Source organism: Molossus molossus, unplaced genomic scaffold (genome assembly GCF_014108415.1).
Source record: "Molossus molossus isolate mMolMol1 unplaced genomic scaffold, mMolMol1.p scaffold_m16_p_9, whole genome shotgun sequence".
In the NCBI taxonomy this organism is placed as follows: Eukaryota; Metazoa; Chordata; class Mammalia; order Chiroptera; family Molossidae; genus Molossus; species Molossus molossus.
The window spans coordinates 97,093,283-97,113,089 of NW_023425403.1; the positions used below are offsets into that span (position 1 = coordinate 97,093,283).

The window sequence follows — 19,807 nt, forward strand, 5'->3', positions numbered from 1 at the left end:
TCTTTCCTGCATGCCCCCCACTGAGAATCAAGTCTGAAACTGGGCATGTTCCCTGACCAGAATCGAACCTGGACCTCTCAGTCCCTGGGATGCTGCTCAGTCCACTGGGCCACACTGACCTGGCATTTTTAGTTAAATGTTTTAAAAGGCCCAAAGTGTTTATACTATCTAAGAGAGGGAATTGTGGTTGTACCTTCACCACTGATAGTGTACCACAGGCCATTTCCATCATATGGATCAGGAATAATTTTTGTTAAGGATTTCTTTATCCAGACAACAATGTCATGGGATCAGAACATTAGCTGTGGACCTTTTAACACTTAGAGATCATTTCATCCAAATATCTTGACCTCATTCATCCTGCATGGTCATCCAGCAAATCTCTCATAATGTCCAGAGACAGAGTAGCCCATCCTGATTTGGGAAAATGCTAAGAATTAAGTTCTTTAATTTTATATTTTGAACCAAAATTTATTTCCCTATAGATTTATTCTTTAATTTTTTTCACATATCACTTATCAAGTATTTATTGAGTACTAGTCATTGTTCTGATAACTGAGGATTATAATAGTGAAAAAGACATATGTAGTATCTGCCTGTAAGTAGTTTATAACTGTGTAGAAGATACAGACAGGTACACAGACCACTAAAATGTTATGTGATAAAGGAACATTTGAGATCTTGCTCCCTGGCATATGTTGTCAGTTTGGCCCAAATAATAATGTCATGTGATAAGTGTTAGAGTAATAATGTTAGGTGATCTAACATAAAAAATAATGTTACACGTGCTAGAATGTTCCCCCATAGCACTTTGCTCAGCCTATTGGAGCTACAAAACTAAGTGTACTCTCTCTTACACATGACAGCTTTTCAGTGCTTTTATTTATTTGTTTGTTTGTTTGTAATCCTCACCCGAGGATATTTTTATATTTATCTTCAAACAGAGTGGGAGGAAGAGAGAGAGAGAAACATCGTTGTGAGAGAGACACATCAGTTAATTGCCACCCACACGACCCCAACTGGGGCCAGAGACTAACTGCAGCCGAGGTACGTGCCCTTGGCCGGAATCAAGCTCAGGACTCTGGTCCGCAGGCCAAGGCTCTAACTGCTGAGCCAAACTAGCCAGGGCTGTTTTTAGTGATTTTAAGAGTCATGAAAATTCTAACCCCTGTTCATTCTTCTCCTTTTTTCCTTCTGTTTTCTAGTATAAGCACTTTATATTTTCCTGTACATGACCTGAGTTTCTGTTCTTTAAAAATTTTTTAATTGTCTTGGTCACAAATCTTGGGATATCATGTTGTACTATTGGAACCATTTAAAAAATGTGACACACTGTGGTATGCAGCCTCTAAGGTGGCTCCTAATGATCTTTGTCTCGTGGTACTCATGTTTCTCTCCTTGAATGTAGGCTGGACCTAAAATACGGCAAGTATTGTATATCACTTCTAAGATTAGATTACAGAAAGACTGGGCTTCCATCTTGCTGGCTCTGTCCTGCTCTCTTGCTTCCCTGTTCTGGTGGGAGCCACTGCCATGTTGGGAGCTGCCTTGAGAAGCCACGTGGTAAGGAACTGAGGGGAGACCATAAAGACAGTCAGAAAGGAACTGAAGCCCTCATTTCAGCAGCCTGTGATGAACTGAATCATGTCAACAGCTATGTAAGATTCCCCCTCTGTCAGGCTTTCAGATGAGACCACAGCCCCTACACCTTGATTCTGACCTGCGAGAGACTTTGCAGAAAAGGCACCAAGCTAAATGGCACCAAGATTTCTCATCCACAGAAATTCCCCTGAAATAACAAATGTTTACTATTTTAAACCACTAGGTTTTGGGATAACACACACATATAATGTGATAAGTACAAAATAATATTGCCTTCCTCTTCTGGGACACTGTTCTAATAGCAAGGGTAGCAGCCACATTGCACTGTGAGCTCATGTGGAGTAGTCAACCCCTCAACAGTTCTCACTTGAGTTGTTATCAGGCTGCATCTCCTATACTTATTTTTTCTGTTTTGTTTTGTTACAAATGATTCTCCTTTTCCCCCCATTGACACCATCCTGCCCCTCCCTCCCCGCCTTGTCCCCAGCTTTGTTGTCCATGTCCATTGGTTATGCATACATGCATATAAGTTCTGTGGTTTATGCCCCCCCCCTTCTTCCGGGGATTATCAGCCTGTACCCTACTTCCATGTCTCTGGCACTACCTCGTTCCTCAGACTGTTATGTTCATTATATTCCATAAATAAGTGAGATCATATGACCTTTATCTTTCTCTGCTTGGTTTGTTTCACTTAGGATAATACTTTTCAGGTCCCTCCGTGTCCTCTCAAAGGATAAGAGATCTTTCTTTCTTACAGCTGCACAGTACTCCATTGTGTATATGTACCACAGCTTTTTTATCCATTTGTCTACTGATGGACGACACTTGGGCTGTTTCCAGATCTTAGCTATTGTAAATAGTGCTATAATGAACATTGGGTGTATATATTCGTTCTGATTGGTATTTCAGGCTTCTTAGGCTATATTCCTAGAAGTGGGATCACTGGGTCAAATGGCAGTTCAATTTTTAATTTTTTGAGGTAACACCATAGTGTTTTCCATAGTGGTTGTACTAGTCTGCATTCCCACCAGCAGTATACTAGAGTCCCCTTTTCTCCACACCCTCACCAACACTTGTTTGATGATTTGTTGATGGCGGCCATTCTGACAGGTATGAGGTGATACCTCATTGTTGTTTTAATTTGCATCTCTGTGATGATTAGTGATGTTGAGCATTTCTTCATATGTCTCTTGGCCATTTGTATGTCCTGTTTGTAGAGGTGTCCATTTAGTTCATCTGTCCACTTTTTAATTGGGTTCTTTGTCTTTCTTTTGTTGAGTTGTGTGAGCACTTTATATATTTTGGAAATTAACCCCTTATCGGATATATCATTGGCAGTTATGCTCTCCCCTACAGTGGGTTCCCTTTCCATATTGATGGTTGTTTCTTTTGCTGTGCAGAAGCTTTTTAGTTTGATGTAGTCCCATGTGTTCATTTTTCCCTTTGTTTCTGGCCTTGGGTGATGTATCAGTGAAAATTCTGCTGCGTATGATGTCTGAAATTTTGTTGTCTACATTTTCTTCTAGGATTTTCATGGATTCACGAGTCACATTTAAGTCTTGTATCCATTTTGAGTTTATTCTTGTATATGGTGTAGGTTGATTGTCTAGTTTTATTTTTTTGCATGTAACTGTCCAATTTTCCCAACACCGTTCATTAAAGAGGCTGTCTTTACTCCACTGTATGCTCTTGCCACCTATCTCAAATATTAATTGAGCATAATGTCCTGGGTCCATTTCTGGGTTCTCTGTTCTGTTCCACTGGTCTAAATGCCTGTTCTTATGCCAGTACCAAGCTGTTTTAATTACAGTAGATTTGTAGTATAACCTGAAATCTGGTATTGTGATCCCTCCTTCTTTGTTCTCCTTTTTCAAGATTGCTGTGGCTGTTCGGGGTCTTTTTTTGGTTTTATCTGAACTTTAGAAATATTTGTTCTAGTTCTGTGAAATATGTCATTGGTATTTTGATGGGGATTGCATTGAATCTATAGATTGCTTTGGATAGTATGGACATTTTAATTATGTTAATTCTTCCAATCCATAAACAAGGTATGTGCTTCCACTTTTTTGTTTTGTTTTGTTTTTTTATCCTCACCGAGGACATTTTTCTATTTTTTGTTCAGCTAGAGTGAAAGGGAGAGAAAGGAAGAGAGAGAGAAACATCAACATGAAAGGGACACATCGAGTGGCTGCCTCCTGCACACACTACCCAACCAGGGCTGGGGACAAACTGCAACCAAGGTATATATTCTTAGCGGGAACCAAACCCGGCTCTCTCCGGACCGCAGGCTGACTCTCTAACTGCTGAGCCAAACCGGCCAGAGTGGTTTTTCCACTTTTTTATATCTTTCTCCATTTTTATTTTTTTTACAATGTCCTGCAGTTTTCTGCAAATAGGTCCTTTACTTCTTTTCTTAAGTTTATTCCTAGGTATCTTAATTTTTTTTGCCACGATGGTAAATGGGGTTGTTTGGTTTTTTTTTTTTTTTTAATTTTTTTTTATCCTCATTCGAGGACATTTTTCCATTTTTTATTCAGATAGAGTGGGAGGGAGAGAGAGAGAGAAACATCGATGTGAAAGGGACACATCGAGTGGTTGCCACCCGCACGACCCAAGCAGAGCCGGGGACAAACTGCAACCGAGGTACGTGCCCTTAGCGAGAACCGAACCCGGGTCTCTTGGGACCACAGACCGACGCTCTAACCGCTGAGCCAAACCGGCCAGGGCGGTTTTTTTTTTTTTTGCTTTCTCTTTCTGTGAGTTTGTCATTGGTGTATAAGGATGCCATTGATTTCTTGACATTAATTTTGTATCCTGCTACTTTGCCAAATTTATTATTAAGTCTAGTAGATTTTTGATGGAGTCTTTAGGTTTTTCTATGTATAATATCAATCATCTGCGAATAATGACAGTTTCACTTTCTCCTTTCCAATTTGGATTTCTTTTATCTTTTCTTCATGTCTGATTGATATGGCGAAGACTTCCAGTACTGTGTTAAATAAGAGTGGCAAAAGTGGATATCTTTGTCTTGTTTCTGTTCTTAAGGGAAATGCTTTCAGTTTTTGTCCATTGAATATGATGTTGGCTGTACGTTTTTCATATATGGCCTTGATTATGTCGAGATATGATCCCTCTATTCCCACATTGCTGAGCGTTTTTATCAGAAATGGATGCTGGATTTTGTCGAATACTTTTTCAGCATCTATTGATATGATCGTATGGTTTTTATCTTTCATTTTGTTTATGTGGTGTATCACATTTATTGATTTTCAAATATTGTACCAGCCTTGCATTCCTGGGATGAATCCCACTTGGTCATGGTGAATAATGTTTTTGATGTATTGCTGGATCCGATTTGCTAGTATTTTGTTCAGGATTTTGGCATCTATGTTCATCAGGGACATAGGCCTACAGTTTTCTTTCTTTGTAGTGTCTGTTTCTGGTTTAGGAATTAGAATTATGCTGGCCTCATAAAACAAGTTTGGAAGTGTTCCTTCTGGAATTTTTAGGAATAGTTTGAGGAGAATGGGTGTCAGTTCTTTTTTGAATGCTTGGTAAAACTTCCCAATGAAGCCATCTGGGCCTGGGCTTTTGTTTGCTGGGAGAGTCTTAATTACGTCTTCAATTTCCTTAGTTGTTATTGGTCTGTTCAAGTTTTCTATCTCTTCCCGGTTCAGTTTTGGGAGACTGTGTGTTTCTAGAAATTTTTCTATTTCACTTAGACTGTCCAATTGGTTGCCATATAATTGTTCATAATATTTGTTACCAATCCTTTGTATTTCTGTGGTGTGAGTTATTCTCTTTCATTTCTGATTTTGTGTGTTTGGGTTCTCTCTCTTTGTTTCTTAGTGAGTCTAGCTAAGGGTTCATCAATCTTGTTTATTTTTTCAAAGAACCAACTCTTTGTTTCATTGATCCTTTGATTTGTTTTTTTGGTCTCCATGTCATTGATTTCTGCTCTGATCTTTACTATTTCCTTCTACTTGCTCTGGGGTTTTTTGTTTGTTTGCTTTCTAGTCTTTAAGTTGTGAGGTTAGATAGTCTATTAGAAATTTTTCTTGTTTCTTGACGTGGGCCTGTAGTGCTATGAACTTCCCTCTCAGAACTGCTTTCGCTGCATCCCATAGATTTTGTGTTGTTGTGTGTTCATTTTCATTGGTTTCCAGGAAGTTTTTAATTTCTTTCTTGATCTCCATGGTAACCCATTCATTGTTCAATAACATGCTATTTAGCCTCCATGTGTTCAAATGTATTTGCATGTTCTTGTTGCAATTAATTTGTAGTTTCATGCCATTGTGATCTGAGAAGATGCTTGATATGATTTCAGTCTTCTTGAACTTGTAGAGACTTAGTTTGTGCCGTTACATTTGGTCTGTCTTTGAGAATGTCCCATGTGCACTTGAGAAGAATGTGAATTCTGCAGTTTTGGGGTGTAATTCTCTGTAGATATCTATTAAATCCAGTTGATATAGCGCTTCATTTAGAGTCTCTGATTTCTTGTTAATTTTTTGTCTAAATGATCTGTCCTTTGATGTCAGCGGGGTGATTATATTGCTGTCGATTTCTCCTTTGAAGTCCTCCAGAGGATTTTTAATATATTTTGGTGCTCCTATGTTGGTTTCCTATAAGTTTACCAAGTTTATATCTTCCTGTTGGATAGATCTTTTCAATATTATATAATGGTCTTCTTTGTCTCTAGTTATGGCCTTCATTTTGAAATCTGATTTATCAGATATGAGTATTGCTACCCCAGCCTTTTTTTCCTTTCTGTTTGCTTGGAAGATTTTTTCCCATCCCTTTACTTTCCACCTATGTGAGACTTTTGTTGTGATGTGGGTCTATTGTAAACAACATATATGTGAGTCATGTCTTTTTTTAAAAATTTTATTATTATTATTTTTTTTATTTTCACCCGAGGACATTTCCCCATTTTTTTGTTCAGATAGAGTGGGACGGAAAGAGAGGAAGAGAGAGAGAAACATCGATGTGAATGGGACACATTGAGTGGCTCCCACCCGCACAACCCAACCAGGGCCGGGGACACATTGCAGCCAAGGTACGTGCCCTCAGTAGCATTCGAACCCGGGTCACTCAGGACCACAGGCTGACGCTCTAACCGCTGAGCAAAACTGTCGAGGGCGAGTCATGCTTTCTTATCCAGTCAGCTACTCTGTGTCTTTTTATCAGAGCGTTCAAACCATTTACATTTAAGGTGATATGTACTCATTTATTGCCATTTTTGTTTAGTGTGGTTCTGTTTTTCTTCCTATTTCTTCTACTAATTATAGCTATCCTTTTAAATTTTCTTGCAGTGCTGGTTTGGTGCTAATATTTTTCCTTGGCCTTTTTTTGTCTGGAAAGCTCTTTATTTGACCTCTATTTTGAATAATAGCCTTGCTGGATAGAGTAGTCTTGTACTCAGATCCTTGTTTTTCATGATCTTGATTACTTCATGCCATACCCTTCTGGCCTGTAGTGTTTCTGTTGAGAAGTCAACTGATAGCCTTATTGGGGTTCTGTGGTAGGTAACCTGTTGTTTAACTCTTGCTGCCTTTAGGATTCTTTGTCTTTAGTTTTTGGCCTTTTTATTATTATGTATCTTGGTGTGGGCCTGTTTGGGTACTTCTTTCTTTGGGCTCTCTGTGCTTCTTGAACTTGAATGCCTTCTTTCTTCACCAAGTTAGGAAAGTTTTCTCTCACTATTTTTCAAATATATTCTCTAACCTTGCTTATTTTCTTCTTCTTCCCGGACTCCTATGATGCGAATGTTATTATGTTTCCAGTTGTCCCACAGTTCTCTTAAGCTGTCTTTCTGTTTTTTATTTGTTTTGTTTGTTTGTTTGTTTTTCTTTTTTTTATCCTTACCCGGGAACATTTTTTTATTTTATTTTTTTGTTCAGATAGAGTGGGAGGGAGAGAGAGGAAGAGAGGGAGAAAAAGAAACATCGACGTGAAAGGGACATTTCGAGTGGCTGCCACCCGCACAACCAACCAGGGCCGGGGACAAACTGCAACCTGGGTACGCGCCCATAGCGGGAACCGAACCCGGGTCTCTCTGGACCGCAGGCCGATGCTCTAACTGCTGAGCCATACCAACCAGGGCTAAATTTTTTTTTCTGTATTGACTTTTAGGGAGAGAGAGGAAGGAAGCGAAAAGGAGAGTTGGAAACATTGATGAGAGAGAACATAGATATTGTGCCTCCAGCATGCTCCCACTAGGGACCTCGCCCACAGCCTGGGCATGTGTCCTGACTGGGAATTGATCTGGCAACCTCTTGGTGCATAGGTCGATGCTCAACCACTGAGCCACACCGACTGGGTGTCTTTCTGTGCTTTAATTGTTTTTTTCTTTTGGTTTTCTGATTGGTTATTTTCTACCCTGTCTTCTAATTCACTGATCCAGTCCTCACCTTCCTCTATTCTGCTGGTTCGCCTTCCATTGTGTTCTTTATTTCTGCTATGTCATTCTTTATTTCCACTTGGTTGGTTTTCAGTGTTTTGATATTTTTATTCATGGTGTTGATGTCCTTACTCATGCTGTTGAGCTTCCTGAAGACCATGGCTCTGAACTCTACCTCTGATAACTTGCTTAACTGCATTTTATTTATCTCATCTTTGGTAGAGTTCTCTTGTTTTTCATTGGTTTTTTGTTTCTTTGTTTCACCATTTTGGCTATCTCAGTGGGTTTTGGAGCCTACCAAATTTTCACTGTGGGTGTTGGTTTTCTGCTGTTTGTGGTACCCTCTATTGGGTTTGGATGAGCATTGAGGGCCCACGTTAAACACCAATGTCAATTCTTATTTTCCTGGGTAGACTTATAAGCCCAAGAAAAGTTCAGGTATCCTCCAGCTTTTTGCCTGGAGGCTATTAGTCTCAGTTACTCAGGGCTTTGGAATGCAGCCTCCTGGAATTCTGCATAAGAGGATTTCCAGAAGGTGAGATAGGTGCTGGTTGTTAATGAGCTTCGATTCGCATTTCTTTGGCTCATCTGGGTGGGGCTGAATCTCTGAGGGAGGGGCTGCTGCTTTTCCTCACAGCTCTGGGAAGGAGCAAGTTGGCCACCATACTTTTTGGCTACGACTTAGCAAAAACTCTGAATGCCCTCCAAATCCCAGGTATCCCCACAGAGTTCCAGTCCAGTCCGCCCTCCCTCTGCCGAAGCCCAAGGTGAGTGGCTGTAGCCAATCTAGTGCTCTGTCCTGGCCCTCTGCTCTGTGGAGCTGGCTTGGGATTTTAACCCCAAGGGCACTGCTCACAGGTAAGGCCGCTGCTGTTGTGGGCTCCCAGCCTGCCACCGTGTCATGCCTCCACAGATCCTACCAGTGTCCCTGGTTATATGGTCCTTTCCCGCTGCTTTTCTGTTGCCTTTTTTTTTGGATGATTTGTCTTTATTTTAGTTGTAATTCTCGTTTGGTCCTGGGTGATGGTCTGTATAGCTTCCATTCAGTCTGTCCTCATTTTTTCCATGTCCTATACTTTTGAAGGTGTTTCTTATGGGTGTTTTTGTTTGCTTGTTTGTTTTTAGCTCAGTGCTTCACTTCACTTTCTGTTATTCATCTCGTTTTACTTAGTCCATCACTGTAGCTTATCAAGATATTATGAAATCCTGCTTGTCACTTAACTCCCACTTAGTTTTTTTGTTTTTCTTAAATATATAATCATAAGATATATCATCCCCAAGTGTTTGTTAAAAATGGTTATTGGCCACACAGATGCACAAATGATGAGCATATCACTAAAAACCATTCTTCATATGCTGTTATTCTTTGGATCTCTTATATCCAGCTTGTTTATATACATCAGTATATCAAAATGTAGCTCATTTACTTCCATTTTATCTACAAGGGGGTTATAAAAAAAATTGACAGCTAAATGACTAAAGAAACCCTTTCACCACAAACACCTAGAGAAATGATAAAATGACACTTTCTGTTGTTGTTTTTGTTGCTCTTTTTAACACAGTGCTAGGCTCACAAGAGGAACCAAAGGAATGTTTCCATGTACCAGAAGCACAGAGAAAACACAAAGCTCAGAGTGATGTAGTATGACCTGACATTGCAGATGTCCTCGGGAGTGAGAAGGAGCCCCTAAAAGTTTGAAGCTTTTGTATGAATGTTCAGTGAGGGACAAGAGATGAGGCCTATTGCCTAAGTGAGATTGGAAATTGTAACTGAGATTTCCACATAAAGCTGAAATCCATGAAAGAATATAACTCCATGAGACGGAGAGGAACAAAACCCTCCTCTTACTGGCTTAGAAGACTGTAGGGTAATTTCTCATCTAAAATCTGGATAGAGAGGGAAAATCTCCCATGATAAATCAAAATTCCAACTTCTAAGACAAAGAACTTTTGATTTTTAAATATCTTATCATAGCCCTGGCCGGTTTTTCCCAGTGGTTGGAACGTTGGCCCGCGGACCAGATAGTCCTGGGTTCAGTTCCTGCTAAGGACACGTACCTTGGTTGTGGTTTGTCCCTGGCCCCAGTTGGGGTCATGTTGGTGGCAACCAGTCGATGTGTCTGTCTCACATCGATATTTCTCTCTCTCTCTCTTTCTCTCTCTCTCTCTCTTTCCTCCTCTCTCCTGTCTGCTCTATCTGAAGACAAATACAAAAATGTCCTCGGGTGAGGATAAAATAAATAAAAGTTTTTATCATAAGGGGAAAAAGTGTAGTTATGTGAGGTGATAAATGTTAACTAAACTTACTGTGGTAATCATTTACAATATATACATAAAGTGGAACTATGGTTCTCAAACTTAATTTATTCCGGAAAGCTGTTTGAGAAGCCATTTGTTAAAAAACAAGATCATTTTTTCCTATTAGAATTAATTTGTTTCAGACCTCCAAATGATTCCCTGCTTTAACGTTTTTTATATACAGTACATGTCTAATGTACTGTTTAATCTATAAACAAACACTTCTTTTCTTAAATTTATCGAACCAGCCCCTACAAGCCTGGAATGATTCACTTTCAGCACTAGTTCCAGGGCTGTCCTTCAGGAAGTCAGCACCTTCGCTTTTTCACACAGCACTGCCTCCAAAATGCTGTCACTGGCTAACTACTTCTCCTTTATCCAAATCAACAGTTTTTCTACCTCTACAATAGCTGTAATCATTGTTTTTTTCACACCCTTAGCAACATTAGCACTTCTGATGGCCTCTTTGTTTACAAGTTGTGCTTATTGTCCATTTCACCACCAATAAAAGTGGGAGGAAAAACACCACAAAGATATTTACAGCACAATTTCCTGAGATGTTAATATAGGAGATTTAGTTGTAAACTGATTCTTACTGGTGCATTCTCTCCTTTGTCTGTGGCCTGAGTGACGCTCTTTGTCACGCTGATGTATCAGCAGGAAAAGGTTGTCAGGTCGAGAACTGAAGTTTGGTTCAACAACCAAGACATCTTTTTCTGTAAACAGCTTGGTCAAGAAGGGAGATGTTTGAGAATTGAGGTTTGACTGCATATCAGATTATTATGTTATACACCATAAATTAATATAGTGTTCCATGTAACTTTATAAAACAGAAACCTTTTGGATTTAGAGTACAAATTTAAAGCTATCATGTGACGCAGGAAGCTCCAAATTAGGGATTTAACAAAAATTGTGCCAAGAATCTGAAATAATGATCAACAATCTGAAGGAAGCCATTATACCTTCTAAAGGGTTTTTAAAAATCAAAGAAGGTGTAGAAACCAGAAAGAAATTAAAAGCCTATAAAAAAAATAGGTAGAACTTTTAGATATAACAAAATCAGTGGGTAGATTAGACACAGTAAATTAGTGAAAGAAATGGTAGATAGATTTGATATTGGTGAAACAACATCTTTAAAGTACTGAAAAAACAAAACTGCCAACATAGAATTCTAGACCCAGTATATGTATCATTCAAAAATAGAAGTGAACGCTCTAGCTGGGTTGGTTCAGTGGTTAGAGTGTCAGCCTGTGGACCAGAGAGTCCCGGGTTCGGTTTCCGCTAAGGACACATACCTCGGTTACACTTTGTCCCCGGCCCCAGTTGGGGTTGTGTGGGTGGTGACCACTCGATGTTTCTCTCTCTCTCTCTCTCTCTCTTCCCCCTCTCTCCCTCCCACACTATCTGAAAATGAATGCAAAAATGGCCTCAGGTGAGGATAAAAAAAATTTTAAAAATAGAAGTGAAATAAAAGTTTTCCCAGACATTCAAAATCTGAAAGAATTTGTCATCCATAGACCTGCACTAAAAGAAATGTTAAAGGAAATCCTTCAGGGAAGAAGGAAGTGATGTCAGAGGACAAGAATGAAGAAAGAGTACCAAACATGATAGGACTTTCACGATAAGAACTGCAGTCGGCCCTGGACATCCACAGGGGTATTAGTTTCAGGACACACTTGATGATACTAAAATGCAGGTGTGCAAGTCCCTTATATAAAATGACACAGAACAATGATTACAGTTTGCCGATCAAAAATACTGTTTTTGATCAGTGGTTAGTTGAATCAACAGATGTGAAACCCATGTATATGAGGGCCAACTATATTTATAGAAAAAAAATCCTTGTAAAAGTGGATCTGTGCAGTACAAACCAGTTTGTTCAAGGGTCAACTGTATATGATTTTTTTTTAAATTCAAATTTCTTTAAAACACAACTGGCTATTTGAAAATAATGACAGAGTAGTATGGTGTTTGTAATATATATAAATTTAAAATGTATAGTACAAAAGCCAAGAGGTAGAGAGAAATGGAAGTATACTATTGTCAGGTTCTTATGCTATTCACAAAGTGGTCTAATATCACTTGAAGGAAGAATGTAAGTTAAAGATGTATACTACTAGCCCTAACACAACCAAAAAAATAACAAATAAAAATGTTAGAACTCGTAAGCCAAGCAAGGAGATAAAATGGAATCATACGATAATTCTCAGTTACTCAAGAAAAAAAGAGAGCCCTTGCCGGTTTGGCTCAGCGGTTAGAGCGTCGGCCTGCGAACCAGAGAGTCCTGGGTTTGGTTCCCGCTAGGGGTACATACCAAAAATAAAAAAAGAGTGAGAGGGAAAGGGGAAAAGAACAGATGGTAAAATAGGTTTAAATTTATCATCTTACTATTTGTTTTCTAACAAGTTATCAGTAATCACATTAAATATGTAGGTCTAAAGCCAATTATAAGGCAGAGGCCAACAGATATAGTGAAAAAGGGAGACCCAAATATAAACTACAAGAAATGCAGTTGAGCTATAAATACATAAATGGTTAAAAATAAAATGATGGAAGAATATAAACCATAGAAACACTAATCAGAAGAAAGCTGGAATGGGCCCTGACCGGTTTGGCTCAGCACTTAGAGCATCGACCCTTGGACCAATGAGTTGTGGGTTCGATTCCCGTGAAGGGCAGGTACCTCGGTTGCAGTTTGGTCTCAGCCTTCATCTGGGTCATGCAGGAGGCAGTCAATGGATGTGTCTCTCTCACATCGATGTTCTCTTTCTTTTTTTCCCCTTCCCTCCCATTCTTTCTGAAGATAAATGGAAAAGTATCCATGGTTGAGGGTTTAAAAAAAAGAAAAGAAAGCTGGAGTGTAGTGGCTCTTGTTAATATTAGTGAAAGTAGATTTCAGAGCAAAGAGTATTATTTAATAATGATATAGAAGATAATTTTATACTGACAAAGGGGTCAATCCCTCCGGAGAACATAACAATCCTAAATGTTTATGCACCCAATAAACATAGCTTTGAATTTGCAAAGTAAAACCTGATGAAATTTTAGGAGGAAAAATAGACACATTCACAATTATAGTAAGAAATGTTAATACTTCTCACTCAAAATTGATTGAACATATCAGTAGTTGATAGACTAAGCAGGTAGGAAATCAGTAAGGTATAGAAGACTTGAACAATACAGCCAACTTGCTTTAATTGACATCGGTGGAACATCCCATTTAACTAAAACAGAATATACATTATTTTCAAATGCACAGAGAACATTTCAAGGTAGATTATATTCTAGGCCATAAAACAAGTCTCATTAAATTTGGAAGACTTCAAGCCTTGCAAGGTATGTTCTTTGATCAAAATGGAATTAATTAAATTACCAGGAAGTTAAATAACCCACATCTAAATAACCCATGAGCCATAGAAAAAAAATTATAAGGAAATCAGAAAGTATTTTGTACTGAGTGCATATGAAAGCACAACATATCAGAATTCATGGGATGTTGCTAAAGGGGACATTTATAACACTAAACACTCATGTTAGAAGAGAAGAGGGTCTCAAAGCAGTGACCTCAGCTTCTACATCAAGAAATCAGAAAGAAAAAAAAAGGAAACCTAAGCTGAAGCAGAAGAGATATCATAGCAGAAGTTCATGAAATAGAAAACAGAAAATAGAGAAAAATCAATGACACCAAAAACTGTGAGGTTTATTTGTTTTTTGTTTTTCCAAATCAATACATGGCTTTTATTACATCTTTAAAATATTACAAATAGCCCTGGCTGGAGTTGCTCAGTTGTTAGAGTGTCGTACCGCACACCAAAGGGTTGTGGATTTGATTCCTGGTCAAGACCACGTACCTGGGTTTCAGGTTCGATCTCTGGCCCTGGTCAGGGTGCATGTGGGAGGCAGCCAATCAATGTGTCTCTCTCACATCGATGTTTCTCTCTCCCCTCCCTTCCATTATCTGTAAAAATCTGTGGAGAAAATATCCTGGGGTGAAGATGAACAACAACAAAAAAATATATATAGGAATTATTTGGCATCTTGCTGGTGCTGTAGCTGGACAACTTCAATCTTATTCTTCAGCCTGCTGAACTGTTTATTTTTTAGGAATATAGATACCATCCAAAAATTTCTGATATCCTTGTTTTTAACTTGTAACTTGTTCAATCAGAGTGGCTGGATTTCATGCAAGTTCAATGTTGTTTCCTTCAAGAATTAACTTATCTTTCTGGGCTTGAGATAATGATCAAGCAATGCCTGATCTCATCTAACCAATGCCTGATCTCATCTAACCACTGCAGATGTATTTTTCACCCAAGAAATTTCTGATTTCAACAAGAGAACCATTCTCCTGAATAAGAAAGTTGGTGGGAAATTGAGTGTACACAGACTTCATCCTGTAATCGAAGCCCAGTGTAACGCCCCTGATCATGTTCTGCACGACTGCAGATGGTACAAACCATGGCCAGTTCCTTTCTATTTCCCCAGCATTTGTCAATCTGGAGCCTCTTCTTTTTTTTCCAAGGAGACTGAGTTCTACATTATGTGGTTGAGGTCCCTCCACAGGGTGCCTCTGGGGCCCTTCTCAATAACTGTGCATCCCTGCAGAGTGGTGTTGACATTTTTTTTAATGTTAACATTCGGATTGCTGAGAATGGTCTTCATCCTTGCAGTAGATGCGGCAAAGCAAAACTGTGTTTTGTTTTGTTTTGTTTTGTTTTGAGAAGATAATAAAAGTGATAAAATTCTAGTTAGATTTACCAGAGGGGGAGAGAGAGGATGCAAATTACCAATATCAGGAATGAGAGAAGTGATGAGATTCCAAGGATATTTAAAGGAAAATAAGGAATATTATGAACTACCTTATGCTAATAAATTTTACAACTTAAATGAAATGAATAAATCTTTGAAAGGTACAAACTGCAAAGGCACTCAAGAAGAAATAGATAAACCCAATAGTCTCATATCTATTAAAGAAATTTACTCTATGGTTAAAATCTACCCACAAGGAAAACTCCAAGCCCAGATGGCTTTACTGGTGAATTTTGCCAGATAATCAAGGAAGAACAATAGGAATTCTGAGAAATTGCAGAAATAAAAGACTTTTCAACTCATTTTATGAATTCTGCATTATCTGATACTAAAACTAGACAAGAGACAGTACAAGAAAAGAAATCTGCAGGCCAACCTTCCCCCTTTGAAATAGATGTAAGAAATCTAACCAAAATTTTAGCATATCATATAAAACAATATCTAAAAAGGATAGTACATCACAACCAAGTGAGGTTTATCCCAGGTTTATACCCAAAGAAATGAAAGCAGGAACTCAGACAGATATTTGTATACCCATGTGCATAGCAGCATTATTTGTAATATCTAAAAGGTAGAAGATACTATTCAGCCTTAAAAAGAAAGGAAATTTTGGCACATGCTGCAACATGGATGGGAACCTTGAAGACAATATGCTAAGTGAAATAAGCTAGCCACAAAAGGACAAATCCTGTGTGATACCACTTATATGAGATACCTAGAGTAGTCAAACTTGTAAAGGCAGGAAGTAGAATGGTGGTTGTCGGGGGCTGTGGGGGAGGGGAAGTGGGAATTAGTGCTTAATGGGAACAGAGTTTCTATTTAGGAATATGAAAAATTTCTAGAGTGTGAATGGGTGTGATGAGCATACAATAATGTAAATGCATTTAGTGCCACAGCACTGTACACTTTAAAATGGTTCAAATGGTAAATATTATGTTTTGTCTATTTTACCACAATAAAAAAGATTGCATATGTAAATTGCTTAGTACACTACCTGAAAAATAGTTCATCAGTTTAGTAAATATTAATTCCTCTCAAAACAGGTAGAGGGGGGAACTAGTTTTGACAAGGATGTGGATAAATGGACCTTATACACTGCTGGGGGGAATGTGAGATGGTGCAGCCACTTTGGCAAATAGTTTATCAATTTCTTTTTTTGGTATGTGCCCTTGGTGGGAACCAAACCCAGGACTCTGGTCCGCAGGCCAACGCTCCAACTGCTGAGCCAAACTGGCCAGGGTAGTTTGTCAGTTTCTGAACAAGCTAAACATAGGGTTACCTTGTAACACGGTATTTATACTCCTAGTTATACAGGGGTGGGCAAAAGTAGATTTATAGTTCATAATAAATAATACAGTAATAAATAATAATACAAGAATAGACTTACAACTGTAAAATTACTCTTGCCCACTGCTGTATACTCAAGAGAATTGAAAGCATGTGTTCACACAAAAACTTGTACACAAATATTTGTACATTATCCATAATACCTCAAAGTGAAAACAGCCTACATGTTCATCGGTGGATGAATGGATAAATGAAATGGGGTATATTGATACAATTAATTATTATTTGGCCATAAAAATAGGAATGAAGTACTGATACATGCTATATAACATGGATGAACCTTGAATACATGCTAATAGAGGAAACTAGACACAAAAGACTACACATTGTATGATTGTATTTATATGAAATAAAAAATAGGAGCATCCGTAGAGACAGGAAGTAAATTAGAGGTTGCCCAGGGATGAGGGAAGGAGAAACTAAGGGTATGGGTTTTTTTGGGGGCTGATGGTAATGTTCTGGAAATATTTTCCTCGATGATTAAACAACATTGTGAATATACTACAAACCACTCAGTGGTTTAAATGGTTAATTCTATATTGTGTGACATTTATCTCAATAAACATTTTTTTAAATCGATCAGTGATACCAAAACCAAAGACATTACAAGAAAAAAAGACTACAGGCCTGGTATCTCTCAAGAACTTAGATGTAAAATCCTCAAAAAAAAAAAAAAAAAACTAGTAAATCCACTAAAGTCATAAAAAGAATTATATACCATGACCAAGTGGGATTTATTCTAGATATGCAAAGGTGATTTAACATTCAAAAATTAGTGTAATCCATTCCATCAAAAGGCTAAAAGAAAAAAATCATAGGATCATATCAATTGATGCAGAAAAAGCATTTGATAAAAGCTGACATCCATTCGTGATAAAAACTCTCAGCAAACTACAAATAGAGGGGAACTTCCTCAACTTGATAAGGAAACATCTATAAAATATACATATATATAGTTAAAATCATACTTAATTGTGACAAACTAGGTGCTTTCCCTTGAGATCAGGATCAAGATGAGAATGTTCTTTCTCACCACTGCCGTTCAAGAAGTAGAGCCAGGCTTCAGACGCCCAGGTTTCTGAAACTTAGTGATATGTTTGGATCTTTAAAGTGTTTCTTTCTGAGTAAAAGAATTCTGTCACCTTAAAAAGAGTATGCATTTGAATTTTGGGGTTTGTTTTTTCTTTATTTTTCAGAGTCATAGGCAGCCTGACAGAAAGAAAACCAGCTTTGGCAGAGAGACTGGGGTTTTAAGTCCAGCTTCGTCACTCATTGGTTGTCTAGATTTGAACAAGTCCCTTAACATTTTTATGCCTTTCTCCTGCGGCAAATGATGGCAGCTCAGAGAGCTACTCCCCACCCCTTATCTTTTGGGCTACTGTCATCCCCTTGGACTTAGGAAAAGGTAGAAGGTTAAAGGCTCCTTCGTGAGAAAAAGAGGCAAAGTGCTGGGATCCACTTTCTACCTAAGATAGACCTCGGTACACTTGGATTAGACACTTGATGACACAGGCATGACAAGATCTTCAGACTTTCTCCAGGAAGTCACAGCTTTTAGTTAAAGATGTTTTGATCTTGATTGTGGCTGATACTCGTAAAGGCAGGCGTATACAGTAGAGAAGTCATAGTGTTGCTTCTATGCCTTTCTGTATCCCTTTAGATTCTCTGTGCTTCAAATACCAAATTTTAAAACATCAGGCATTTGGTGAAATGACTGTCCTCTGGGTATTCACTCTGGTTCTGACTTTATTGTTTGATAGTTAATCTAAAAGGGCCACCTTGCCAAGGCCAGGTAATGTCTGTAAAGTGAGGACACCACTCCTCTTGCAGGGTCACTACAATAACTGAGATGATATGTTTGAGTACCTGGTACTTGTTAGACATGCAGAAACTGGCAGGTGATGTTGTTACTGCCAGTAGAGCTTCACTGACCCATCCATACTATCCAACTATTTTTATGCTCAAAATGGGAAACTGCTGTCTTCTCTGTCACTACATCACACTCGTGATCAGTCTGCTCTCGCTCACCAGACTGGACCAGGGAGGCCCAGGTTCCAGGATGTCAGTCTTTGTTTACTTCAGTCAGCTCTGTTCAATGGCCACAGGACCTTCTTTCTTACCCACTGGAATTGTATAATAAGAAGAAAGCAAATATTTTACTGATTCTTTTTGGTAATTTAGAAGCCACTAGACCTTGACCAAACTACTGAACTGTATTGTGCCTCAGTTTGCCCATATGAAAGTAGGGCGATGGGGTAGATGACAGTAGTTTTTCCTAACTCTGAAGTTATGCGATGCAATACTCTGGTGGTGGTGCTCATGTGTGAGCAATCCTGGGAACTTTGTTCTCATTATCACATACGTGTGCTTTGACATACGAGATATTTCATTCTCTTTTATTTAGCACTTGGGACTAATTTTGCCCTCCAAAATGGGAACAGCATTTGATTTCTTACAGGAAATTGATCTAGACCTTTGTTGTAATTATAAGCCAGACTTCATCAAAAGGAGAATAGTAATCATCTTTACTTTTGTTGTTGTTAATCCTCACCTGAGGATATTTTCCCATCGATTCTTAAAAATATGTTTTTATTGATTTATTTTTTTTTAAGAGGGAGAGATAGAAACATCGATGTGAGAGAGATACATAGATCGGCTGCCTCCTGTACCCCCCTACTGGGTATTGAGCCCACAACCCAGGCATGTGCCCTGACCAGGAATCAAACTGGGGGATCTCGCAGTCCATGGGACGGCGCTCAATCCACTGGGCCACACTGCCCAGATTCCATCAATTTTTTTTTTTTTTTTAAAGAGTGGAAGGGAGGGAGGGAGAGAGAGAGAGACATTGATGTGAGAGGGACACATCGACTGTTTGCCTCCTGTGTGACTTCAATTAGGGCCAGGGATCGAACCTGCAACACTGCCCTTGACTAGGAATCTGACTCACGACCCTTTGGTCCTCGGACCAATGCTCTAACTGCTGAGCCAAACTGGCCAGGGCATTACCTATTTTAAAGCTTAAATAAACTGACCCCAGTGACTATTATAAGAACCGTGTTCTTAATGTGTTTTGTAGTCACACAGAACCTGGCATTCTCTAGTCCAGCAGCTCTAACATGTCTGAGAGAAGTGGCCCAGGCCCTTTGGGAATGAGAGCCCTTTGTGGTAGTAATCTTTGGGTTGGTGCAGGTAGGAAAGAGATTAGTGGCAGGAAGTAGATCATTTTTTAAAAATCATAGAAGAACTTGGACATGCCCCTTTATAGTGGCATGCCCCCGACACCGATGAGAACCCCTTTTCTAGCTGGTGTTTGCTTGTTCTGGGGAGAGGGGAAGGGAATGACTGTGCTTT

The 19,807-nt window shown here is 38.9% G+C and overlaps 1 protein-coding gene across 1 annotated transcript in view; it reads left to right on the top strand.

The window, feature by feature from the left end:
- The window catches only part of WDFY2 (WD repeat and FYVE domain containing 2), a 214,249-nt gene that overhangs the window by 149,479 nt on the left and 44,963 nt on the right, over positions 1-19,807 (top strand). The gene's annotated exons all lie outside the window — the stretch shown is intronic.